Source organism: Parasteatoda tepidariorum, chromosome 10 (genome assembly GCF_982258835.1).
Source record: "Parasteatoda tepidariorum strain Cologne lab strain chromosome 10, Ptep-v5.0, whole genome shotgun sequence".
Classification (NCBI taxonomy): Eukaryota; Metazoa; Arthropoda; class Arachnida; order Araneae; family Theridiidae; genus Parasteatoda; species Parasteatoda tepidariorum.
In genome coordinates, this window is record NC_141764.1 from 53,252,702 (window position 1) to 53,278,896 (window position 26,195).

A 26,195-nucleotide genomic window follows, 5' to 3' on the forward strand; every position below is an offset into this window, starting at 1 on the left:
CTTTTGATATCTTTTAAAACTGCCGAGTTGCTATCGCAGCGTCTTCTTTTTGTGGAACAAGAAATGATCGTCTGAAAATTATTATGTAAATAAAATGTTGTTCTTTTTTACTAGAAGTTTTATTACTTAGTCAGATTTATTATTCAGAGAAGTAGAGAACGACAGAATATTTTACTTTCTGATAGAGTCTCGTAACCATTTGGTGACCCGGACGTGATATTAAGCAGTAATCTGAACTTAAATATGAAGTATTTTCAATAATACAATGGATAAGATTCAAAAACAACGGAAGATTCTTTGAAGCTCCTTCACTCAAATATCAAAGTGTGTTAAAAGTTGTTAATTACTTTTTAAGTAAGATAAAAGCTAACTTTTGATATCTTTTAAAACTGCCGAGTTGCTATCGCAGCGTCTTCTTTTTGTGGAACAAGAAATGATCGTCTGAAAATTATTATGTAAATAAAATGTTGTTCTTTTTTACTAGAAGTTTTATTACTTAGTCAGATTTATTATTCAGAGAAGTAGAGAACGACAGAATATTTTACTTTCTGATAGAGTCTCGTAACCATTTGGTGACCCGGACGTGATATTAAGCAGTAATCTGAACTTAAATATGAAGTATTTTCAATAATACAATGGATAAGATTCAAAAACAACGGAAGATTCTTTGAAGCTCCTTCACTCGGTTAAGTAATCAGATTTTAAATGAAATAAAATCAGACGAAACCAAAGATTTGGTCGACATTAAAGCTGAATTTGAAACGCTGAAAATAAAGAAAGTAGAACTTCAAAAGTTGGATAACGAATTATTGGAACTTATGCTGCAGTTCGATAATATTACAGAAGAGCAAATTGAAAATGAAAGTGAGTTAATTGATGATTATTGTAATAATTATTATAAAGTTAAAACAATTTTTGACAAATATTTTAAGGAGCTTAATGAAGAAAATTCATAGATAAACTTAGAACAGCCGAATCGTAAATTCAAACTTCCTAAAATTGAGCTTGCCAAATATGACGGTAGTATAAAAGGCTGGTTATCATTTTGGTCAATGTTTAGGAAAATACATGACGATCCAACTTTAGTCTGCGAAATAAAGTGTTGTTCTTTTTTACTAAAGTGTTGTTCTTTTTTACTAAAGTTTTATTATTTAGTCAGATATATTATTCAGAGAAGTAAAGAACGACAGAATATTTTACTTTCTGATAAGAGTCTCGTAACAAAGTGCACGGTCGTGACGACAAACGAAACAGACATGAGACAGATGAAAAATAAAACATTTAAATTTGCAACGAGTTTTTTTTTCTAAATATTTTATGGAGAACAAGGATAAAGTCTTAATAAATTCTGTAGAACATCTATGAATACATACCTCCAAGAACGAAAGTTGTTTCGTTCCTTATATTTAAGAGCTATTCGTATAAATAAAACCATGATGGTGGCATAATTTTACACGAGGCAAAAATTATCAATATAAATTTATTATTGAGATGTCTTTTTTCTTCTTATAATAAAGAAAATCTTAAAACTAATAATTCTAAATGTATTCTCCCGTTATTTTTAGTGCAAAGTAAAATAACAAACACCATCGTAAAAATGAATATAAACAGAAATAAATTAAAAAGGTATGCAACTAAGCAGCTGTCTTTTTAGTGGTTTTGTTACTTTTTTAAATTTATTTATATATTCTTTTTTTCAAACTAATTTCCAATGCAAAATATTTTCTGAATAAAAAAAAGACTTTGAACTGACAAAGACGCGAACCTCAACCAATACCATTCAACCGTATAATTGTAACACTTCTATTAACTACTTAAGAAAAAAAAGTAAATTTTTTTTTCTATAGCCTTTATGCCATTGAACACTTTTTTTTATAGAAAGAAAATCATTTCCGCATGCTGTTTTTTTTTATTTCTTTGTACTACCAAAAATCATGATGAATATATAAAAAAAAGCAATATTAATAATGATTCCGTTTTCCACAAAAACAAGTAAGAGCTCTATATCATAATCTGCCATAGAAAAGAGTGACATACTTTTGTAATTTAATAATTTGTAATTGAAAAGTTTTAAATATTTGATTTTGCGTATGCCTCTAAAGATCTAGTTTTGCTTTTTGTTTTTCAAGAACTGAAATTTGTGAGACTTTTTATTTCGAATTTATGCAATAAATTTTTCAATTAATGTGCTTTACCTTTCGATACTCTTTAAACGATAAATCTCCAGGCACACGAATATTTATGTTCCGAATTTATTATCCTGTTCGGACTTTAAAGATAGCAGAGAATACCCTTAAAAACACCAAAAAAATTGTTCTTAAATTTCCCTTACGATTAAACAGGAATTTCAATATGAAAATCTTAAGCATATAGTTGTATAATTGTCTACAACATATAATTGCATACATTAGAAAAAATTCTGACGTGATTTTCATTAAATTTCAAAATTAATGATGTTAAATTCAAAAACAATAAAAGACTGAAAAAGGAAGGAAAACTGTATTGATATACGGACACTTTGATTTATATGATTGCATTATTATTCCATTTTGATATTTTTTCTCTTTCATAAGTTTATTTTTCAGACATAGCACACCAAAAAGAATAACGAATGAAGGGATAACTTAGTCACTATGCTTAATTTTTTGTCGACAAAATACATACTTTAGAACATACATGCACATTCATACTATAACATATACACATATCACTGACCAATCAATTAAAAACCTTTAGTCAATATTTTAATGGGCTTTCTTCTGCATCGATAGCAGCTTGCATTCGTTAAGACATCGACTTTAAGGGCTTCTGGTGCGCATTTATGTCCAGAGAGTGCCATGCATTGGCTAGGCTGACTTTAAGATCCTGTAAATAAGATGAAAGAGGAGATTCCCGTTGGATGTATCTTTCCAACAAGTCCTGAAAATTCTCTGTAGGGTTAAGATCTGATGTTTGCGGTGGCCAAGAAAGGCGTTAGAAAACAGAATTATGTTTATTGAACGACATTCATACTATAGCATATACACATATCACTGACCAATCAATTAAAAACCTTTAGTCAATATTTTAATGGACTTCCTTCTGCATCGGTAACAGCTTGTGTTCGTTAGGACATCGACTTTAAGGGCCTCTGGTGCGCATTTATGTCCAGAGAGTACCATGCATTGTCTAGGCTGACTTTAAGATCCTGTAAATAAGATGAAAGAGGAGATTCCTGTTGGATGTATCTTTCCAACAAGTCCTGAAAATTCTCTGTAGGGTTAAGATCTGATGTTTGCGGAGGCCAAGAAAGGCGTTAGAAAACAGAATTATGTTTATTGAACCAAATTTGAACGCTTCTGGTAAGATGCATAAGTGCATTATCTTTCATGAAATATCCGTCAACTTCGGAATAAAAATATAACATTGCAGGTTGCAATTAATCTATCAATGTACACAGGGTATTACATGTCCTTTTGTTTATTCTCGGAAAACATTTGTTCACCACTTCCATCTCAGCAGGAGGCGTCTCACATCATGATTCTCCATTTTACTGCGTTCACGTGCACACCTTATTCATTCTAACATTCACACCTTACTCGTACTTATTAGTCCTTGCACGCATTATTTATTCTAGCATTCACACCTTACTCGCACTTATTAGCTCTTGCACACCTAGTTTACTCTAACATTCATACCTTACACGCACATTCTAGTACTTGCGCACCGTATTTATTCTAACATCTATTTATTATTATTCTCACCAATCAAAAACCTTACAAGCACTTCTTGAACAAATTTTGCATATTTCTCGGCTAGAGAGTGATTAACAGAAAATCTCGTAGGTTTCTACTTCATTGAACAGTGTGTATGTTTGACCCATGATATACACGCATAGTGTAACTGTAGAACTAAGATTTATAGCAATTAATTGATCTCTAAAGTTAACGCTCTTAAATTGGCAGATGTCTTAAAACGAAGAGTGGTTTAAGCAACCCAGAATGACGATACTGTTTTCACTAACCTATATTTTTATATTTTATTTCAATTTTCAGGCTCTAAAATGTTTGACCTCATTTAATTACCAATCACCTAATTTGAAGTTATATTTCTATTTAAAAGAATTTTTATTTCATTGCCAGGCAAGACCAGAGGATATGAATCAATCAAAAACCAATCGGTCAACTCCGGGTTATTCTTAAAATAGACGATCTTTCACAGTTTGTTTGCCATTGCAACAATTTTATCCCTTAAGGCTTTTAGAATCAAGCCAAACAGTTGTTCATATCGAGCAGAAATGTGTATAATTTAGTTCCGTATTTTAATGTTTATGTTAACTTCTTTAAATGGTATTTCATAAACTTTGAATATGCAAGATTAAACAAAATTTCGCATGTTTTAATGTCTGATGATAATAATACATCAGCATAATCTTTATTCATATGTTATAAGTAAATGAAAGGTTGCGTCACCAAAATAAAATACCTAAAGCAATCTGATACCACAAATGTTGATAAAAAATAACTGAAATTATTTTAGCTAATTAACTGTGTCGGTATGTGCTTTTCAGTTTTGTGTAGGTTTTCGTAGTGTTATTCAGCACTGATTTATTGATTATTTTCTTTTTTTAATACAACCCGTACGAGGAACGTAGCTAGTAATACCTAAATAGTCTAAGTAACAGTCGATATTGATGATCTTTATGAAAGTTATATTCTGACATAAAACTTCATGATACAAAAATTATGCTGTTCAATGTAGTTAAATAAATTAAAAAATAAGTGTACAGTTATAGAAAACTGTAATTTTTACTAAAGAAATGTTAAAAAAACACATAAAGTTTTTTTAAGTGTTTTGAATGAAAATTATACAACCTACAAAGTTATGAGAAGGATAAGCATTGCTTGCATATTTCTTAAAATAAATCAGAATTATAATGAAAAAAAAAATGAATGAATCTGCTTAAATGATAGCAACTACGCTTTTTAGAACAAAAAATGGAGATATAAAAATATTTTAACATTCTCATCTTAACCACACTATGTAGAAGATGGGAACCTGGATAACTGTAAGTACTCTAAAGTTAGAGTATACATAACTGCAAGTACTCTAAGCCTAGAGTACTTACGACTTAGGTTCTCTGTACACGAATCAAAAAACCAATAAATATTCATTGGCCGAATCATTAAATTTTGGAGATTGAAGCTATTAAGGGATAGCTTGTAAGTGTTTTTTGGAGTGGGAAAAGTTTCGTTAAAATACATTTAGTTCTTTAGTTAGCGTACAAACGTAGACTAAATAAAACTTTTGATTCATTAAAATATTTTTTGAACCTTCATCTACACTGTTCTACAAGTTACAGTGATTAAAATTTAAGTTGTTTTGAAACTATCCTTATCAATTCTTGCATATAAATGTATTACGAACCAATAAGTAATACTTTGCTAAATCATTAAATTTCGAGGTTTAAAGCTGCTAAGTGACAGCTTATGAGTCTTTTTTTTTTTTTTTTTTGAATTGGAAGAAGGTTTATTCTAGTGCATACAGCAATAAACAGCCGATGAGTGAAGTGAAAACAGAATAATGTTTTCTTTTTGTCAGCATATAAACTTTTGATTTACTGAATTTTCTTAGAACCTTCATCCACTCTTCTCTTAAATTTACAGTAATTAAAATGAAGGATGTTCTGAAATTATCTTTATCAATTCTTGCATATAAATTAATCACGAACCAATAAGTAATACTTTGCTAAATCATTAGATTTCGAAGTTTAAAGCTGCGAAGTAACAGCTTATGAGTCTTTTTTTTTTTCTTTTTTTTTTTTTTTTTTTTTTTTTTTTGAATTGGAAGAAGGTCTATTCCAGTGCATTCAGCAATAAACAACCGATGAGTGAAGTGAAAACCTAATAATGTTTTCTTTATGTCTAGGGTGACCAGACGCCCCCGATTTCCGGGGATTGTCCCCGGCGAGGACCTCGTGTCCCCGGTCTGTTTGCGTCCCCGGTTTTGTCCCCGGTTATAAAATTGAAAAATTTTGTGTAAAATATTTGATAAAAATATGTTATATGCAATTTTTATTTTCTCAAAAATTATTATACAAATTAATGTAAGCATTGAAAATGAAATATAAACTAGCTGTCTTGACCTTTTTTATAATTTCAATAACAGATGGCGCAACTGGTACAGTTAATCAAGAAAGAATTTGTTTTGGTATTTTTTTCTTCCCTTTTTCAGTTTCAGTTTAGATTTAAGTCATTATGTTGGTATCATGCTCTGTTAAATCAATCAAAGAAATAAAAGTAAATGTCCGGTAAGATTTTGAAAACTTATTTGTTGTGCTAAGTTATCATTATTTTCATTTTCCCACATCGTATTAGTTTCTATAAATTTAATGATATTCTACCTAATTTGTATGATTTTTCCATTATATAGGTTTATGATTTATTTAAGGTTCATTCCACTAGTTTTTAAGAACACACTATAACTTATACTACAGAAATTTTGGAGCACATAGCTTTAATATCTAGTTATGTTTACATTTTTACTAGGCTGTACGCCAGACATGTTTATATAAGAAAAGAAGTTTAAAACAAGACGTAACATGAATATTAGTTGCTGCTTTTAAAACAATTAATATCTTGGGTTACATAAACTGCCAATATTAGCTAATTTCCACTTAAAACAACAACAATTACTACATTTCTGTTTTATTTTAGAAAAATAACTAAAACATTTCATAATCAGGTAAACATTTTATAAATATCTAACCAATAAAGTATAAAACCATTTTTTATGCAATTGTTATAATTATCACTTACGACTAATTAATTTTTATGAATTCTACATTTTTAAAACCTCATAATTTGTTATCGTAATAGATATTTAGAAAAATATTTTTATTTCTTTAAAATAGATGTTAATATGGCAACAGAAACAAAAAAAAGAAAATGCCATTATTTGGATGGTTGGAAAAACGAGTTTCCATTTATTGAACCGAATCCTGATAATTCTTCCAAAGTAAAATGTACAATGTGTGGAGCAACGTTTTCAGTTGGAAGTGGAGGACGAACAGCTATAGCAGATCACATTCTTACAATTAAACACAAAGAAGCTTTGGCAGCAAAAACAAAAACGAAATCCGTCAAACAGTTTTTTCGTAAGCTGGAACCATCCAAAGAAGAGTTTGACTTAGCAACATATGAAGGAACGCTTGCATTTCACACCATTCGTCACAACCAATCGTTTCGCAGCATGGACTGTACTTCAAATTTACAGAAGAAATTTGTAGACAAGAAATTTTCTTGTGCCCGAACAAAATGCGAAGCTATCGCTGTCAATGTTTTTTCTCCGTGGGCATTTCTTGAATTGAAGAAAGATTTACAGTCTGTTCAATTTGTAACAATATCTTACGATACTTCCAATCACAATCATGTAAAATTACTTCCTATTTTAGTGCGGTATTTTCAGTGGCACTGTGCTAAAGATCCAATTAATAATAAACTTGTATCATTAAACGAAATTAAAGGAGAAACTGCAAAGATTTTATCTTCAGAAATATTAAACGCACTATTCGAGTTCCAATTGAAGGATAAAATGGCTGGTTTGTCTGCGGATAATACTAACACTAATTTTGGAGGATTGTTAAGAAGAGGAACAGAAAATGTTCATACTAAACTTCAAACTGAGTTAGGAAGAGATATTTTTGGTTTTGGGTGTAATGCGCATATTATACATAATGGCGCTAAAACTGCTTTTGATCGTTTGCCTGTAGATATTGAAGTTATGGTATCTAAACTTTTTAGTTATTTTAAAATTTACGCAGTCCGAATTGAAAGACTGAAAGAATTTTGTGAGTATGCTGACCAAGAATATCATCAAATTTTAGGACACATTCATGTTAGGTGGTTGACATTACTTCCTGCTGTAGAAAGAATTCTTAAAATTTATTCATCTCTTAAAGAATTTATGTTGTCTGAAAAAAAGTGTTGTCTGAAAAAAAGTTTTGAGAGTGAAACAACCGAGTTATGGTTGTTTTTTGAGCATTCGCATGCTGCAATTTTTAATCAAAGCATCTTGAAAATTGAAAGCGATGACAAATGTGTTATTGAATCTGGAGCTGTGGTAAAGGATTTGATATTTAAATTGAAAGCACGAAAGAATGCCAAATTTGTTCCACTTGTTGTAAAACCTGAATTGACTAAATTGATTGCTGAGAATATCATTACTGAAGATTCTTATTTAGAAACGTCGAAAGATTTCTATGAAGCTGCGATTTCATATTTAGAAGCTTGGAACGATAACAACGATGATATGTCTGATTTGAAGTGCCTTCTTTTAGATTGTATGCCTTCACGGTCTGAATTCGACGAGGCAGTTCTGTCTCTCTCTTCAAAATGTGCAATTTTGAATGTTAATTCCGACGATTTATTTGACGAGTTTACTTATCTTGAAGGTTATTTGGATGCAAAAGACGATAAATGGTACCAATCCGTACACATAACAGACAAATGGCGCGAAATAAACAATTATTTTCAAAAAAACAATATACCATTTACAAATATCAAAAGAATTGTTGAGCTTGCAATGTGCTGGCCAAGCAGCAATGCGCCTGTAGAACGGGTATTTTCGCGCATAAATAACTATTGGACTGAAGAAAAATCGCGAATGCATGTGAATACAGTGAAAGCGGTTTTATCTGTACTGATTAATTTTGATTTTTCATGAGACATATTTTCTCAATTACTCGAAAAAAATCCTGAAATTTTAAAGAAGATTCATTCTTCAGAAAAATACGGTGTTTAGAAACAGTATAATTTTAAAAGCAATACAATTGTTTTCTTAACAGATTTTAAAATTGTGTAAAAATGTTATGATCATGATTTTAAAGATATAATTTATGTACTAAATTATAAAAAAAATGTAAACGAAAAAAAATAATATTTTTTAAGATAAATGATCAAAATTTTTTTCCAATTTTTTCTGTCGATAAAAGGGGGGGAGGTAGATATGAGTGTCCCCGGAATTGCCCGAAAAAATCTGGTCACCCTATTTATGTCAGCACATAAACTTTTGACTTACTAAATTTTCTTAGAACCTTCATCCACTCTTCTCTTAAATTTACAGAAATTAAAATGAAAGATGTTTTGAAATTATTCCTATCAATTCTTGTATATAAATTTATCATTATTGTCTTGAGATAATTTTTATCTATTCCAGCATATAAATGAATTGTGAACCACTAAGTATTACTTTGTCAAATTATTCAATTTCTTAGATTGAAGATTAATTGACAATTTATGAGTGTTCCTTGAAGTTGAATTATGTTAAAGTACATTTAGCAGTAAGCAGTCGGTGAGTAAAAGCAATCACTATCTTTCTTTTCCTATTGTCAGCTTACAAATTTTGACTAAATAAAACTTTTCATTCACTTAAATATTCATTAGAACCTCCATCCACTTTGCTCTTCAATTTACATTGATTAAAATTCAAGTTGTTTTGAGATCATTTTTATCTGTTCGTTGTTCATAAATGCTTACTATCCGAAGCTTGAAAAATATTTTCGGTCTCCACAATAAGTTCATGTTTTGTTGACATCAATTCCTTTCCCTCGGGACGTTAAAACATTCTTCTATCTTAACACACTGACCTTTCTTTGGTGAGGGAGGTCAGATGAAGTGAGAAAAATGATTCGAAGGAATTTCATGTTTTTGTGTCTAAAACGTTGGTTCGGTCACTAGGTTCTTCATAAAATCATATTTACCACTATTGGGTTCATACTTTTGTCAACTTCAGCTCTTTAAACATGGGTTAAATAAACAGAAAAGTTGTATTGTATTTTGTATTTCTTTCCATTTATGTCTAGTTAGATATCCATTTAATTCGATTAAATTCTTGATACGTATACACAGAAAAAAATTCTGCATCAAATTACAGTATGAAATATCGGCACTTTGGATGCACCATCCACAAAATCCAGTTTACCGTAATATTTATTCAATTAGAGTGGTTTAGTGATTTTATTGTAATTATTACTGTGAAAAATACGGTATATTAGATTTTTTGAAATGGATTTTGCTGTAAGAAGTATCGGCACCCTGAATACCGATGCTTTTTACCGTAATTTAATCCAAACTTTTTTACAGTGTAGGATACCTAAAAATGTTCCTTTTGAATTTTTTTGACTATAATTCCGATTTGATTTATTGCGTGTGCAAGAAAAATAGTATCCATTACATCCTGTTAGATCCTCATATACCTCAATAGTTTATCAAATTAAGGTTGGGTGATTTCTTGATTGATTAGTTTCAAATATTCTTCCTTGAGAATCAAAATAGCATTGCTATAAATGCAAACTAATTTTGGTTGTAAATGGAATTCCTATGGATTTTTGAGTTAGTTTGGGTTTAAAATTATTGTCATTATTATTTTTCTTTTTTTTTTTTGTTCTACTTGTTGCGGAACGCACCTAAACTATGCTACAGAAAATTCCTTTGAAAATATACATTCCGTCACACAGTGAGATTTCCGTTGCACACTAATCTTATATTTTTTGATCAATTAAAATATGCAATTTAACAATAAAAAAGTCTAAATTTATCCTTTAATCAAAAACTTTAAATAAAAAAAAATTTCATTGCACTAGTCATGATACACTACTATTAAACGCTCGTTAATGCAAAATGTATTGCATTTCATTTAGATGAGTTTTGACAAATATACTTACAACAACCTTTCGTATTGTTAAGTTATGTCATGCAAAATATGTCGAATAAATGACGTACTACTTATATAGGCATGAATGAAAAAATTTCATTAAAATTTTTTCAATGGAACATGTTAATTGGTAATAATTTTAGATCATGGTTCGAAAAATAAAAATTTAGCTAATTATGTTCAAGAATACGATATCGCAGGGAAAAAAGTATCTGGACTAAATCAGCCACTTATTCTACCAGTATTTTTTTTTTAGAATCAGCATTTCTGGGATCATTTCTAACTAAAACAGCAGTTATTGAGTAAAATTACATATAATAAAATGTAATTAAAAATATTAAGAATTAAATTAAAGTTTAAATTCTAACTATAATAATTATTATCTATCACTATAATTTATTATTATTCCACTGTAAAAAACAGCAGATTAATTTATGGTAAAAAGTACCGGCATTCAGGGTGCCGCCTCTTTTTATCGCAAAATCAATTTTTAACAAAACATGTTTCGTAACAAAAAATCGTAATTTTTGCAGTAATAAATACCGTAAAATCCCTGATTCCTTCTAATTAAACGAAGCTTACTGTAAAAATAATAGTATAATATTTTACGATAAAAATAGGATTTTCCTGTAAAATAGGCTTTACGGATGATGCACCCAAAGTGCCCGTACTTTATACCTTAATTTTTTACATTTTAGTGATTTTTTTACTCGTAGTGGCAGTACTACTTTTAAAAATAAACTATAAATAACAAACTATAAATAACAAACTATAATAAACTATAAATAATAAACTAAAAATAATAAACCATAAATAATAAACCATAAATAATAAACTATAATAAACTATATATAATAACCTATAATAAACTATAAATAGTAAACTATTCTTAATAACAATAGTTTGAAAGAAGAATTCTACTTGGAAAGATGTTAAAATCTTAAAACAGATCTCTGGTATAATATGGTTACGTATCAAGTGTAGAAGATGTTAAAATTTTCTGAGTTTCTTATTAAAAATTTTCTGAGCTACGATATATTTTCTCTGCCATAATCAGATATGTCAGAATCTCAATTTCTAATAAAGTAATCTTTAATCATCAGAATCCATTTTTTTGATGAATCATAATTAAAAAGTCGAAATAAATTATCACGAAAATCCAATCAGCCAAATGAAACTAGATTGAGTTGGTATACTTTTGAGACAATGAAGCTTGAAGACTGTCAAAATAACTCAATTACATTTCATGAATGGCTGTATTTCTTTTACTTTAGATACAGTTTGTGGATTGGCATTTCCTAATGCTCAAAAAACTATTAGTATTTGATAAAATTTCCTTACAAGTACTAATGAGCATTAGCTTACGTTAATCAGAGCATGGATGCACAGTTGTTAAATTATCGAATAAGGCTTAACATAAGTAATTAACTCTTTTTTTTCTTCCAAATAATATTTTGTCATGTTTATATAACAATTAAATATTTTTTTCCCTTTCTTATGGTTATGAAGAACGTATCTGCATTATTACACATATATAAATGAATAAACATTATACTTATTCAAAAATGCAGACATTTGTTAAGGAAAAGTAATTCTACATATGCTGTGCTTCTAAAATATGTTTTATATGTATTTACTTAAACACTCAGAATTTCTAAATTAAGACATGAATATTTTTTTTTATCAATTTAAGGCATGATTAATGTAATACTATATATTTTTAATCTTTTCTTTTATCGATATTTAGTGTTATATTTGTCTGCTATGTCTAAACGCTAAGGCCAACTTAACAATTTGTTCTAGGATCCTGAAATTTCGAGAGTGACTTTAAGGAAAGATTTTCAGTGTGACTTTAAGGAACAATTTAAGCTCCAAATCCTAAAATTCGCTTTAAAATTTCAGTTAATCTATTCCGAAGTGTGAAGGGTGTGAAGACGAAGTGTGTCATTTTGTGAAGGGTTCGTTAACGGACCCAAATTTATTTTAAACAGACCCCTGACTAGTTACTAAAAACCATCAAACATTCCATTATGGCTCCCGTGATTACTTATAACAAAATCAGGCTTAATTGTTAACTATAACTAATTCCCACAACAGTTATTTTATTTCTGTCCGAATGGGTACCGAATTACCCGCCGTTATGTAAAAGGAATCAGTCAAAAGTTGCTATAACACTCATTTTTTATCCGTAAAGAATAATTCTCATAAATAATGTTCAATCCGTAAAATTATCATACTTTTATCCCTGATTTCTGATACTAAATTTAAAGCTAGTCTGACTTTAAGCACTTAGAAAAACACCAAAAAGATCTGTAATTTTTACCGCTTTACTAAAGATTTTGGTAAAATTAGAAATAAAATATGGTTTTATAATATGGAATAAAATTTGGTAAGTGTGGTTAAAATTTAGTAACTCTTTCATGATACCTTAGAGTATGGTATAAAAACCATTTAATCGGATAAATTTACTTTTCAGTTTTGTATTTTTTGTTAAATGTGGGGTAAAAGGATATATATTTTTGAAGACCAGATTTCCCGGTAAACGGTTCCCATATGAATAGAAAAATTACCAAATGAATAGTAATTGAATAGATACCAAATGAATGGTTGAAATAGCGTATATTTTTCGATTTTATTACCGGAATTATCTTCTTTCTTTCTTTTTTTTTACAAGATAAGTTATTACCACACAGTACGTTAATGTTATCAATTTTTTTCTTGTGGTCAAAAGGTCCAAGAATCAGAAAAGAGTCTAAAAAATGACTCCCTTATAGCTTAAAAAAAAATTATAACTGATCAAACTGAAAAAGTTTAAATGATAAGCTCATAAGTTTGCAAATCCCCAAAATCCTGCACGAAAAACTGATTGTTTTCTTGGTATGACTTATCTCATTCCTAATTTCATGGTAAAAATCATCCAAGATTCTTCGTATTCATAGCGTTACGCTCCACAGAATTAACCCTTCCTTTCTTTTAATCCCTCACATTAACGAAGCATCATCCACAAAAAACAGGTTTCTTTTTTCTTTTCTTTTTTTTTCTGATCGTGAGCGGTTGGATAGATAAGAGAGATTTTTAGAGAAGTTTCAAGAGTCAAGGTCGACGGGTCGAAGACTTTGGTTTCGAATAAAATGGTTTTATTACAGGCACCCCCTTAAGGTTTCGAACATAAAACGGATGATATTGTATGGCCATAAGTAATAAACTTAGTCGGTAAAAATGTAAAGACTCTAAAAATAATGAGCAATTTCAACAAGTTTTGGTGCTTAGAAGTTACATAAATCTACTTGAGTTATTTAAATGGAAATATTTTCTAATGAGTAAAAACTGCACGAAAATGTCATGAATATGAAACTGTCATTTGTTTAAGCAAATAAGCTGAACCAAATGATGAAATATGATTATTCTTACTTATTCAACGCTTATAAATAACACTGGGGAATAATTTTTTGCTTCAGTTATACAAATACTTGATCTTGCTTAATTAAGGTGTGAGGTTTAAAATTAAAGTTGCTTTTAAAGATATAGAGTTTTTTCAAAATGATTTTTTTTATTTTTTGCTGAAATGCACAAGTTTAGAAACGTTGTTAACAGAGGATCATATAAATGCTGGGATAAACTTCTAAGAGAGTTAAGCAAGTCATCAGAATTACAATTCAATGAGACTCTCTGCCCGGAAATGTCCTCGTACGCCAGCATGGGCTCTTCCCTATTATAACCTGTACAGAAACATAGGAAGGAGCAGTTCATAATAGCCTCTAGCGGCGTATGACAGACAACCTTTTTTTTTCTTAGCCGATTACTATTAGCTAATTACTACAAGCGATTATTATTTAGACTACGTATTTGTCGGATTGTGGCAAAGCTTTATGATTTAAAATTTGACTGGTAATAACTTCTTTGAAAATTATCATAAGTGATTTTCTTTTAAGTTTTTTGTTCAAGAAAAACCTCTCAAAAGGTGTGGATTTACCATAACATGCCTCTCTTTTCAAAATTTTGAAATTATCGATTTTTTTGGGACAATTATGTAGTTTTTTTTGCTTCATATTTCTTGAATGCTATTGTACTTTCATCTTACATTGTAAAATATAAAACCATTTAAATTAAACATGGTCTGATCGTCGTTGATATTCACAAAATTAATTTCAAAAAAGCATTTTTGTATTAATTTCCAAGACGAAATTAGTAACCATTCAAAGGAAATTTCGGTAGACATAGGGCTTTGAAACATACTATGAGGTCACTTAATGCATATCTCGAAAAAACGATCGAAATCTTGTAATATGATATTAAAAATTAAAAAAAACATACAAATACATAAGACTAATTCCTTGGCTACAGAACTCTCTTATCGATATCGGTTTGCGCATTGCTTTAAAATCACTGATTGTAATTAAGATAAAAACGCATTTTCTACAGCTAACCATTAATGTTGAATAAAAATTAGAAATTTAGCAAGAGAGTGGCAAATCGAGCAGAAAAATTTACCATAAAATACACTGAAATTACACAACACTGATGTATAACCTAAAAGCACAATAGTAGGCTAAATCGTAATTGACGTTGTAATATTGTAGTCACGGCGGCGTGCTGTCAGTGACTTAAGAACTACTTCATTGCCATCTTGATAAAAGAACATCGTTAAGACAATGGTTTTAGTTTAACGCGAATGTTTCACCTTGTTTTGTTCAAGGTCGTTTAAAATGCTTCTAAAATGGGAGCGCAAAACACTTTGATTTGCCTAGAAATGGTTAAGAATAATCTGACTAGATTATGAATGAACAATTTTTAAAAATTTGAAAACACTCTGATTAACTTGTAAATTCTAGAGAATAATCTTATTATAGAATAATATTACTAAAACTAGATTATGATAATAAAAAATTTAAAAAATTCTGAAAGAAATTTTGATTGGCTTGTAAATTTCAGAGAATAATCGTGCGATAGAATAACCTTACTAATAAAAAACGAAAAATGATTTTGAAAAAGAATATAAAAAGAATGAAAACACTTGATTAACGATTACATTTCAGAGAATAATATTATGATAGAATAATCTTACTAAAGCTAGATTATGAAGGAAAAAATTAAAATAAAAAAAAAACACTTTAACTTGTACATTTTAGAGAATAATCTTATCATAGAATAATCTTATTATAGAACAATATTGCTAAAACTAAATTATGATGAAAATTTTTTTTTAAAAATCTGAAAACACTTTAATTAACGTATAAATTTCAGAGAATAATCTTATGATAGAATAATCTTATTAAAAAAATGAAAAATGATTATGAAAAAAAATCAAAAAGTATAAAAATTCTTGATTAACGTATAAATTTCGAATAATAATATTATGATAGAATAATCTCACTAAAACTAGATTGTGAAAGAAAAAATTTAAACACTTTGATTAACTTGAAAATTATAGAGAATAATATTATAGAATAGTCGTACTACGACTGGACTTATAAGAACAATTCATTTTTCGAAGAAAAAAAAGCATTTTCGAAATTCTTTTTTGAAATATACGATTTTAGAGCAATGAACTTCCTTAAGGAAAATATTATTCATAAATTATTTAACAAATATTTCATAATTGATATTTTATAGTTTTCTGCAATACATATTAAGTAGTTTTTTTCAGGGCTTTATAATTTTCAGTGTAAATATTTTCAATAAAACCTACTGATTTTCGCAATATAACTTATTCTAAATGATGAAGATACTCATGATACATGCGTTAATTTTTGGTGCAAAGTTGATTTTTTTCAAACCTGAATTCTTTGTTAAAATGTACGTTTTTAGAACAATATACTTCGTTAGAGTTATTGTTCATAAGTTATTTAATAGATTTCTGAAAATGGATACTTAATAGTATCCATTATCAGAAATCTATTATGTTCGATATTAAATGGTATGTAATTTTACGTTCGATATTAAATAGTTATTTTTTACTTGTTTCTAGAATTTTCAATATTTCTTTTTTGTTATATTAATATTTCTTACGAAATCTATAGATTTTTCACAATAAAACTTTCTACTATAAAATATACTTGTTATAAATGCGTTATTTTGTGTATAGTCGATTTTTGTGTGTGCCTGTGTATTTGATCTATGCGTTAATTTTTTGCGTATTACCATTCTTTGTGATTTTTTATGTATTGCCATTATATGTGCTTAGAACCTTATGCTTTCGTTAGTGAAGATATTTCGCTTGAAATATTAAATTTATTATTATTAATTATAATATCTATAAAATATAATATCTATAAAATATAATATCTATAAAATATAATATCTATAAAATATAATATCGATAAAATATAATATCTATAAAATATAATATCGATAAAATATAATCTATAAAATATAATATATATAATATTATAATAAATATAAAATAGTTTTTTTGTGCAAAACTAGTGCAGGTCAAGACAAAGCATGTGTTTAAGTACAAATTTTATTCTAAATACAATAAAGAAGGGTTGTCCTGTGATCGGAAGTAATGCGCTACAAATAGCAAAACTACTTCTTTCGTAGTTTTTATGTAATGTACTACACTATGAAAAAGTAGTGTAGAGAGTAGTATGTGAAAAAATAATTTGTAGCATTTTCTAGCAATAACTTTGATGTTAGTTAAAGAAATAAGGTTCAAGCACACTAATTTTTAAAACTTTATAGGTACAAATCTTTGCGAATCCATCAATAGACGCAATAAAAATGACATTGTGGACTAGCGTTAATAAGAACTACGTATTACCAATATTTAAACTAGTCATTAATAATAATAATAGCTCATTTATCACTTTGTATTGAAACATTATGATTTCATCTCTGTGATTTTTAATCTGCTTTATATCTTGGAGGAAATAAAAGAGCATTAAGCATTTAACAAAATCTCTTATATTTAACAACTTAATAGCATTTCTTAAATTAATTATTCACTGCCGAGAAACGAAGAAAGTTGAAGATTAAAAAAAAGTTACTATTTTATAATTGTAATTAACTACAAAAAATTTAATTTTTCTGACCACTGGATTTGCCGAAATAAAAAAAAAGTAATAAACACTCGTGAAGTACTGTAGCGATGTCTTTTAACATTATAATTTAAAACGAGAGGAGTGGACCGTGGATTTGATTAAATACCTTTCATCTGAGCATTTAAAGTGAATATAAAGTCGTTCTACAGTTGAGGCGTTCAGAGAAGAAAAACGCACAATAATATAATTTTAAATTTAAAAAAATGCAGACATCGGTGAATGTCTTCTGTTTGTGGTGAGCACCGTCTTATACAAGAGATTGTTAAAAGGGGAACAAACTTTCGGTTCACCAAAAAAAAAAAATGAAATCATTAATTATGAAATGATTAGAGGTAATCGAAGAGAAGACTCGTGATATTTTTGCACTTTTTCTGACATTAATAAAGGTATTTAGTTATAAAAATCGTACTGCTTCTTGTCGTTTTGTTCTAAGCGCATCCTTCTTAACTCGACATTACATCCACCATTGCTCTCATGTTAACTGGTGGATGCAGTTAAGTTAAAAAGTAAACTGCTGTGGGCTTTTATTACTTTTCTTTATAACCCCGCATGGCGACTCTACTACTGCTCCTCCATTAATTTCTGACACTATAACACACATCCATTTTTCATTTGGACAATTCTGATATTTGCATATAAAGGTATGCAATGTATATATTGTTTTTTAACAGTTTAATGATTTGTTTATTTTACCTTTCAGCAATATTATTTTGCTATAGTAAATACAAATAGAACTGTTAAAGTTCTACTTTCAAAGTTTAAAAATAACATTAAAGCATTCATCGTTTAAGGGTGACTTAAATCATTGCAAGGCCAAAGTTCTTAAATCATTAGGATTTGCAAATGACTTCAAAATTTGCCCCTGAAAATAAAATATGATAAAATGCTTGACGTTTTGTTAAGTGAAAACAAAAATTCAAACAAATTTAAATATTAAATTTCCACGCTTTACGAAAAAAAAACGTTCATCTTTTATTGGTGACAAAATTATCTAAAATCATCACTAAGTTCTTAAATCATGAAGATACATAACTCATAAATTTTAACCTGCGAATAAATATGATAAAATGTAGAGCATTCCGTTAAGCAAAAGAAACTCAAGCCGAATTTTAAACAATAAAAACCTAATTTTTGATGATTTGAGGGAAAAAAACCTTCAGCTTTTAACAGTGACTAAAATCGTCATAAGCTCAAAGTTCTTAAATCATTAAGATTTGCAAATGACTTATAAATTTGACTCTGCGAATAAAGTATATATTAAAATGCTAAGCGTTTCGTTAAGTAAAAATAAATTTAAGACAAAAAGTGGTGTGTTTAAAATCCTGAAATAAATATAACCAACATTTGAAAGTAGTACATTATATCTATTTTCATCGAAAAGTATCGTATTTACTTTCATCAAGCTATATACAGTCATGACTTTATATTTACGCAGAATATTATTAATGTTCTTTGGTTTTTGACTTCAATAAGGCAAAAGTCATTGAGGTTAAATACACTCAACGTAGCACCACAGCATGATTCCAAAATATCTTTCATTTCAAAGCGTTAAATCATGAACAGGTGCATTAAAATCCACTTATCCATTTTTAAAATCACTTATTTTAAAGAATACCTTCTTTTTCTCTATGTAAAACTCAACCTAGATTCTTTCTGCCTAGAGAGTAGGAGTAATAAAAAAAATAAGAAAGCAAACGATATTTAATGATATAGCCGTTAACTTTATTATAGTCTGATATGAAGAAGGTAGAATAGCCGCAACCGTCAAAAGTGGACTGATTCGGAATTTTTTTAGGACGTGGGAAGGAGACTAAATAAAACACCAGCTAACGGCGCTTGGAGTGATTAATGCGCATTTGTTTCCAATCGCTACCGACATGCATGACTTATTGCATCAGAACGCAAAATACCTGTGCGGCATTCTAATTGCTTGACCGCTATCTTTAATATTCAAACAGATATGATTCCATGCATCGAATATTTCTTCCTCTCATCTCAGCTTGTTTGCAAACTTTATTGCACTTAGTAGTTATCATGTTACCTGCTAATTTCGTACCCATTAATGATAATATTACTTTGCAGTTAATTTGAAAATTATTATTCTTTCATTGAAGTACAAAACTATTAACAAAACAATACTATGCAAAATGCAAATACCAGTTATAACATCAAAGTTATTTCAATGAAATGCGGAAAAGGATTTTACACGGGTATTGTGCTCGTGAGTTTCTTTGAATTGTACGAATATAGTTATGAATGGAGGTTGAAATATGTGTACAGACAAAAAACTTTATTTTGTTTTTGTTGTAATGTAAAACTTTAATTTGCAAAATTGCAATTTTCATCGATTGCCCTCAAATTTTAAGTATATATTTTAAATTACTTTCGATATAGAATTACATAGGATTATTACATTTTTTTGCATAGGTCCTTCGTTAAACTTTGATTTTTTTTCCTTTTAAAAATTGGATTTTTTTTAAATAAGCAATTTTTTCAAAAATCAATGCATTTTTCTTAAGATAAAACCTTAATTTTTGTTTTTCAACCTAACATAAAATTAAAAATCGAAGTTACTGCTGTTCCGAAAAGAAAGGTCTAATCGAAGATAAGCTGTACTGCCACCATTTTGTTTTTATTACATTAATTTCATGTATGACTAGATTTTTACTTTTGTTAAAAGTAACACAAGCAAAAAGTAGGTACTTCGCTATTTTTAAAAATTAATACTTTTGCTTGTACTTATGTCACTTTATTAAAGTAAAAATAGTTTTTGTTACAAAAATGTCAACAAAAAAAACAATACCTTTCTTTAAAATTTTTTTAACGATTTCATCAAAATAGTCTTTTTTTATTAAAAATTTTTTAAATTAAATATTTTTTTAAATTTTTTTTTAAATTAAACGCACATTACTTTGAAAAGCTAACTTGTTTTTCGTGAAACATCTTTGAGGAATTCTCTTTCGTGATATGGAGACGACAAAAAAGAGCGATTCTTTTTGTAGACTAGATTATTGAACGAGTCATTTAGTGATTGATTATTTGAATAGTATATGGACTATATTTTCTTTCCATACAAGCGATATCTATTTTCTAGAGTTCAACTTAACCTTTAAAAAGTCTGGAAAGTTCCCATCACTGCTAGAATTTTGATTCTGAAATTACTGTAAAATGACGAGCAGCAGTCTTTCTATCCGTTAACCATAAAGTTTATGGTTAGGAACATTTTTACCTTTATGGTTTTGAAAACACTTACTATTGGTACGGTTAAAAAACCGTGAATACAAAACTGTACGGTTTTGTAACCATTTGCAACTAGCATAGTTTCCAAATCATGAAAATGAAACGGACATTGTAGCTCTGTGGGTGCTGCGCTATTTATGCGTGAATGATAGTTACGTATTCTAATAGTCCAACCAGGGCCACCGATTGAAGAGATAGGACACTGGATACTCTTCATGTATATCACTGGGATTCAGATCCCTGTCCAGCAGGTCTTGAGATTGACCGATCAGCCCTCTCAGATACAGTATGTACCCATCTGAAAGAAACAAAATGGTTTTATAAGGTGGGCCTAGTTTGAGCGGATAGAATTCTGGTTGTTTAACAGCATTAAGAAAAAACAATCAATTAACGCTTTTTCTCACACTTAGTAGTTTGAATATCATCTTTTTTATAGCTATTTGACTGTTTTGGTTGAATATAGTCTAACAGCGGTTAAATAAATGTCTAACAGTGATCAAAAGGCTTCGAAGGACGAGTTTCGGAATGAGAAATAAAGCGCATTGAAAGAACTCTTTAAGAGTAATGTTTCTATACCATTCCTCAAAATAAAGCTTATTGGCCCCTTTAAATTTTCTAAAGCTAATATTATCCTGGAGCCCCGTGCACTGTCTGTTATGATATTCCAAATGAATATCTGTGTGTCCGAGCGAGTATTCCCCGATCTTTTTGGAGCGAAATATTCCCTAGTAGCCAGTATGCCATGGGGAGAGGACTTGTCAGAGCTACATGCATGAACACATTTATTTGGAAGAGGGTATACCAAATTGAATGTTTTAAACTTACTACAGCTGCTTTGCTTGACATTGCATTCTTAAATAATCCCTTAACTCGAGACATTTTAGATTGCCGCCTCCAACTTGAATATCTAGCATCCCTTAAGAAAATCATTGTTCTCCAGTGGGTTCCTGCCCATTGCAGGGTTGCGGGTAATGAAAATGCAGACTACTTAGCAAAAAAGGGGGGCTTAATTATTCAGACTTCTGCGCACCTTATGCCCTTCTGTTCCATCAAACAGTTTATTAAGAGGACCTTTAGGACCTGTGCTCATGAAGAGCTTATCGACCGTACTTCTACTAAGTCTTGGAGGGCTACCATCCTAAATTTGCAAAATGGCCCAAGACGTAGAGCGGTGACTGAATTCCGCTTGGCCACCGGCCATGACTGTCTGCGGAAACATCTGTCTAGATTTGGTATCGTTCCTTCCCCGGTATGCACTCTTTGCAGTTTTGGTGAGGACATGGACTTCACGCACCTTCTCCACTGCTCTGCACTTTGCAAGAATTCTATCACTGAACGCTATTGGGAAGCTAGAGACATGTTGTGATTAATAGACTTTGTTACAGCATCTTTCGCTTCTGTTCTCATTTTTATTCGATGTTCATGTAGGCTGTTACTGTCTATAATCTGTCATTGGAAATAAAAATAATAAAAAAACTTAATACAGGTTGACAAGTATGATTTAATGACGTTTTCATTTGATGAATTACAATAATCAACGCAATTATTCTAATACTATTTTATAAAAAGAAAAAAATATTCCTCACATTTAATTGTTATTAAAACAAAAGCTAAAAATTAAAAATATCCTTTTTATTGTATTGAAAAAGCAAAAAATCCACACTGTAATATTTAAATCTATTTATTTAAGTTTGACTAATTACTATTTTGTCAAAGATACCCTATAAGCATATATTATTCCAACGATACCCTATAGCAGAAAATATCCCAAAAGGGGTAATTAGACAGACTATTAAAAAAACTTACCTGTGTGCAACGAAAATTTTCTCCGAATAATTTGAATAATTTTTTTATGCTACTAAACTAAGCGTTTTTCCCACAAAATTTAATTTTTTGACTTTTGAATTTTAAAAAATAAAACATATAAATCATGTGTTATTTATTATTTTACAAAAAAAGTTCTTTCGTCTTATTTTGCTTGTTTATATATTTTTTTATATTTAATTTAGAATTTGCATGATTTTTTTTTTATTTTTCGAGTTGTAACACGTAAAGATATTTCTCCCTTTTACTGTTAACTTTAAAAATACAACTCAGCGACACATCTTTTGAAATGCAATTATATTGCATTATAATTAGGCATATTTAATTGCGAAGTATTGATAAGATTTTAATCCATAAAAGTTTCATAACTTGTACTTATATTTTTAATTAAATATTTGGTTATTTTGAATTTTGATTTTCTTTAATTGTCCATATAAATCATTATTTTTTCTTTAGTACTTGTACTTTTACTTGTGCTTTTTACTTATTACAAAATCAATACTTTTTATCTTCATTTCCTAGATAGCAAGGATTGTCACAGCGACGTCATAAACTTATTACTAAATCAGTACTTTTTATCTTCATTTCCTAGATAGCAAGGATTGTCACAGCGGCGTCATAAAAAAGTCACAAATAATCACAGCAGCCACTGTCACATGTGCGACGGTTTTTAATTGTCCCAAGAAGGTCATAATGTGACTTTGATGTTACTCTATTTTGTGATACCTCATAAAAGTCTCGATGATTATATTTATTGTGACTTATGTAACTCGGTAGTCACAAATATACTTAACTGGGACTAAAGCCTCTGAGAAACTTTGTTGCAATTTTGATCCCTTGAAAATCACATGAGAACCATTTAATGGTTTGTCTTTCTTAAGTTATAGAGGTATTTTTTGCAACTTGTCTCTCTAGAGTTAAACCATTTACTTGAAAGTCTTTCAAGCAGTTTTTTGAAATTCCTTAAAATTAAATATCTGAATCGAATCATGAATGGTCACAATAATTACATTCACATTTAATCTTTTTTAAATGGCTCCAAAGGCATTTCAATATTATTTTAAAGTAGAAAAAAAACATTTCCGTAAATGTATTTGTTCAAAAATAATAGGCATGCTCTGTTCACTAACGCTCACAGTGTAGGAAGAAAAGATTTTAAATGTAAATATACCGCTTGACCAGATTACCGAACAATATTTAAATAAATCTATTTTAATATTATCTTTCCTGCTGTTTTTAAAGTAGATGAGTACACTAACATTTTCCTTACGATTCATGTTAAAAAATTTGAATTTTACGCAACTGTTATAGCCACAAGCGTTGATAAGATTTATTTTATTAAAACATATTATTACGGAGGTATAAAAATAAAGTTTTTGAGCGAACAAATACATGAATTAACTATTTTTGTTATCTTTTAATTTTGTATAAATTTATTAATTCTATTTTGCGTTTATTCGGATTAATATTGATAATGTTAGCTCTTAAACATTTATTTTCAGGAGAAAATGAAGACAAATATTCAATAGAATATGAAGCGCTTTGCCTTGCATGTATTGTGTTCAAACACTTTTAGGTTTCTTAAATAACCGGTTATTTAAAATGAAAATAATAATATAGTGTAAAATTTTAAATTTAATTTTACAACATATGAAAATGTAAATGGAGAGATTGTCAATAGCTGAAAATCATTCAAAAGAATAAACATCTACTTGATATTAGTTCGAAAAAAGCAAACGATTTTAAATCAAATGTAAAACTACAGCTGCCGTCATTTTTTAACCATCAGCATGTTTTTTTTCCCAACTAAGTGGTTCAAGTTTAGGAAATTGATACTTTGATGCTATTACCTAAAATTGAACCTAAATTCGGCCGTAAAAAACATGTTACAGGATTAAAATTGATTGATTTGCGTTGAATCCGTTGAAAGAGATAAAATATATTTTTGTCTTATAAAAGCTTTGTTCTACTTGTATTAAATGTCGTTTGCTGTTGATTTTTGATGAAGTTTAATTACTTAGTTGTCATGTATTGTTCGGTGGAGAAGAACAAACAACTAGATGCTAGATGCCAGATATTCAAAAATGGCAACCCTTCTTGAAATTGTTCGTTTGAATATATAAACGAAGAACTATTTTGATAATTGTAGCAACGATGATGCCATCAAAATTCGAATATTTCAAAAATGTGATCACTTGCTGATTGTTGTATTTAAACTGGGAGAAGATTTGATTTGTTTAATAGCCATTGTATTCTAAGCCTGAGATTTTAAGAAGTTACGAGCTTTCATAGGGGTTATTTCAAAAACTGAAAGTGGTTTCTAAACTTCGTAAGCTCCATTTTGTTCGCTCACGCAACAAAAAGAGAAAAATCTTATGAAAAATGTAAGCCCTACTTATTTTTATTTTACTTTTTTGCATATAAGCTCTTATATTAGAGAATACATCAGAAAATTGTGATTTAAAGTTAGTTAAAGTAATTTTAATATTTGTTTAAAGGTTATTTCGTTTTCTAATATTTTTTGGGTGTTTGTTTTCGATTGCTAAGTCAATGTTATTCCATTTTGATTACATTTTTTTTTTAATTTTTCTTCATTTTTATAATGCACCCCAATCGATTTTATATATTTAGGATTTTTATTTTCTAATTTAATTAATTTTGTGAAGTAAATAATTTCTTGCACATTTTTTAAAAATATATTCAGTTTTTTTTTACTAAGTACATAAATTTTTGAACAGTTAAGAAATTTAAAGTATTTTAAGTTTTATTCTAATTCGAAATCTTGGTTTTTTAATATCAAATATATACTGGGTCTTTCCATACTTATTTTAATGGCTCAATTTACAATTCTCGCAATACACAATATTTTTTTTAATATCACAATAAAAAAATTTTTAGCTTTATCATTACTAATTTTTCAAAATGAACTAGGCCTATTAGAATGTAATTACTGAAATATATTCCTTATAGACATAATTTTTAAATATTGTGAACTTATCTGCCCTGTAAACACAAATAACTGTATGAAATTTGCATATTTTTACAAGCGGTTTTTAGAATGTAAGATATGATATCGTTTTATTAATACTAATTTCCTGTTAAAATTTATTATTTTTTTTATTTCTTATTTTATTCATTAGTAAGCTGCGTAGTATATTTCTGCAACATGTATGTGTAGCAACAATTAAAATAATTGAAAACAAAAAAAAAACTAAATTATTCTGGAGTTTAAACTTTATGTAATAATTCTTAAAATGTGCTCAAGTTGGAATGCTTTGAAAATAAAATTTAAAAATTTATTATGCAACAAAGATTCAGTATTCGCATCAGTAACACCGTTACTAAATTGCAACAAAAATACGTCAGTCACAGGGACTCGATTGTAAAGTCATATGT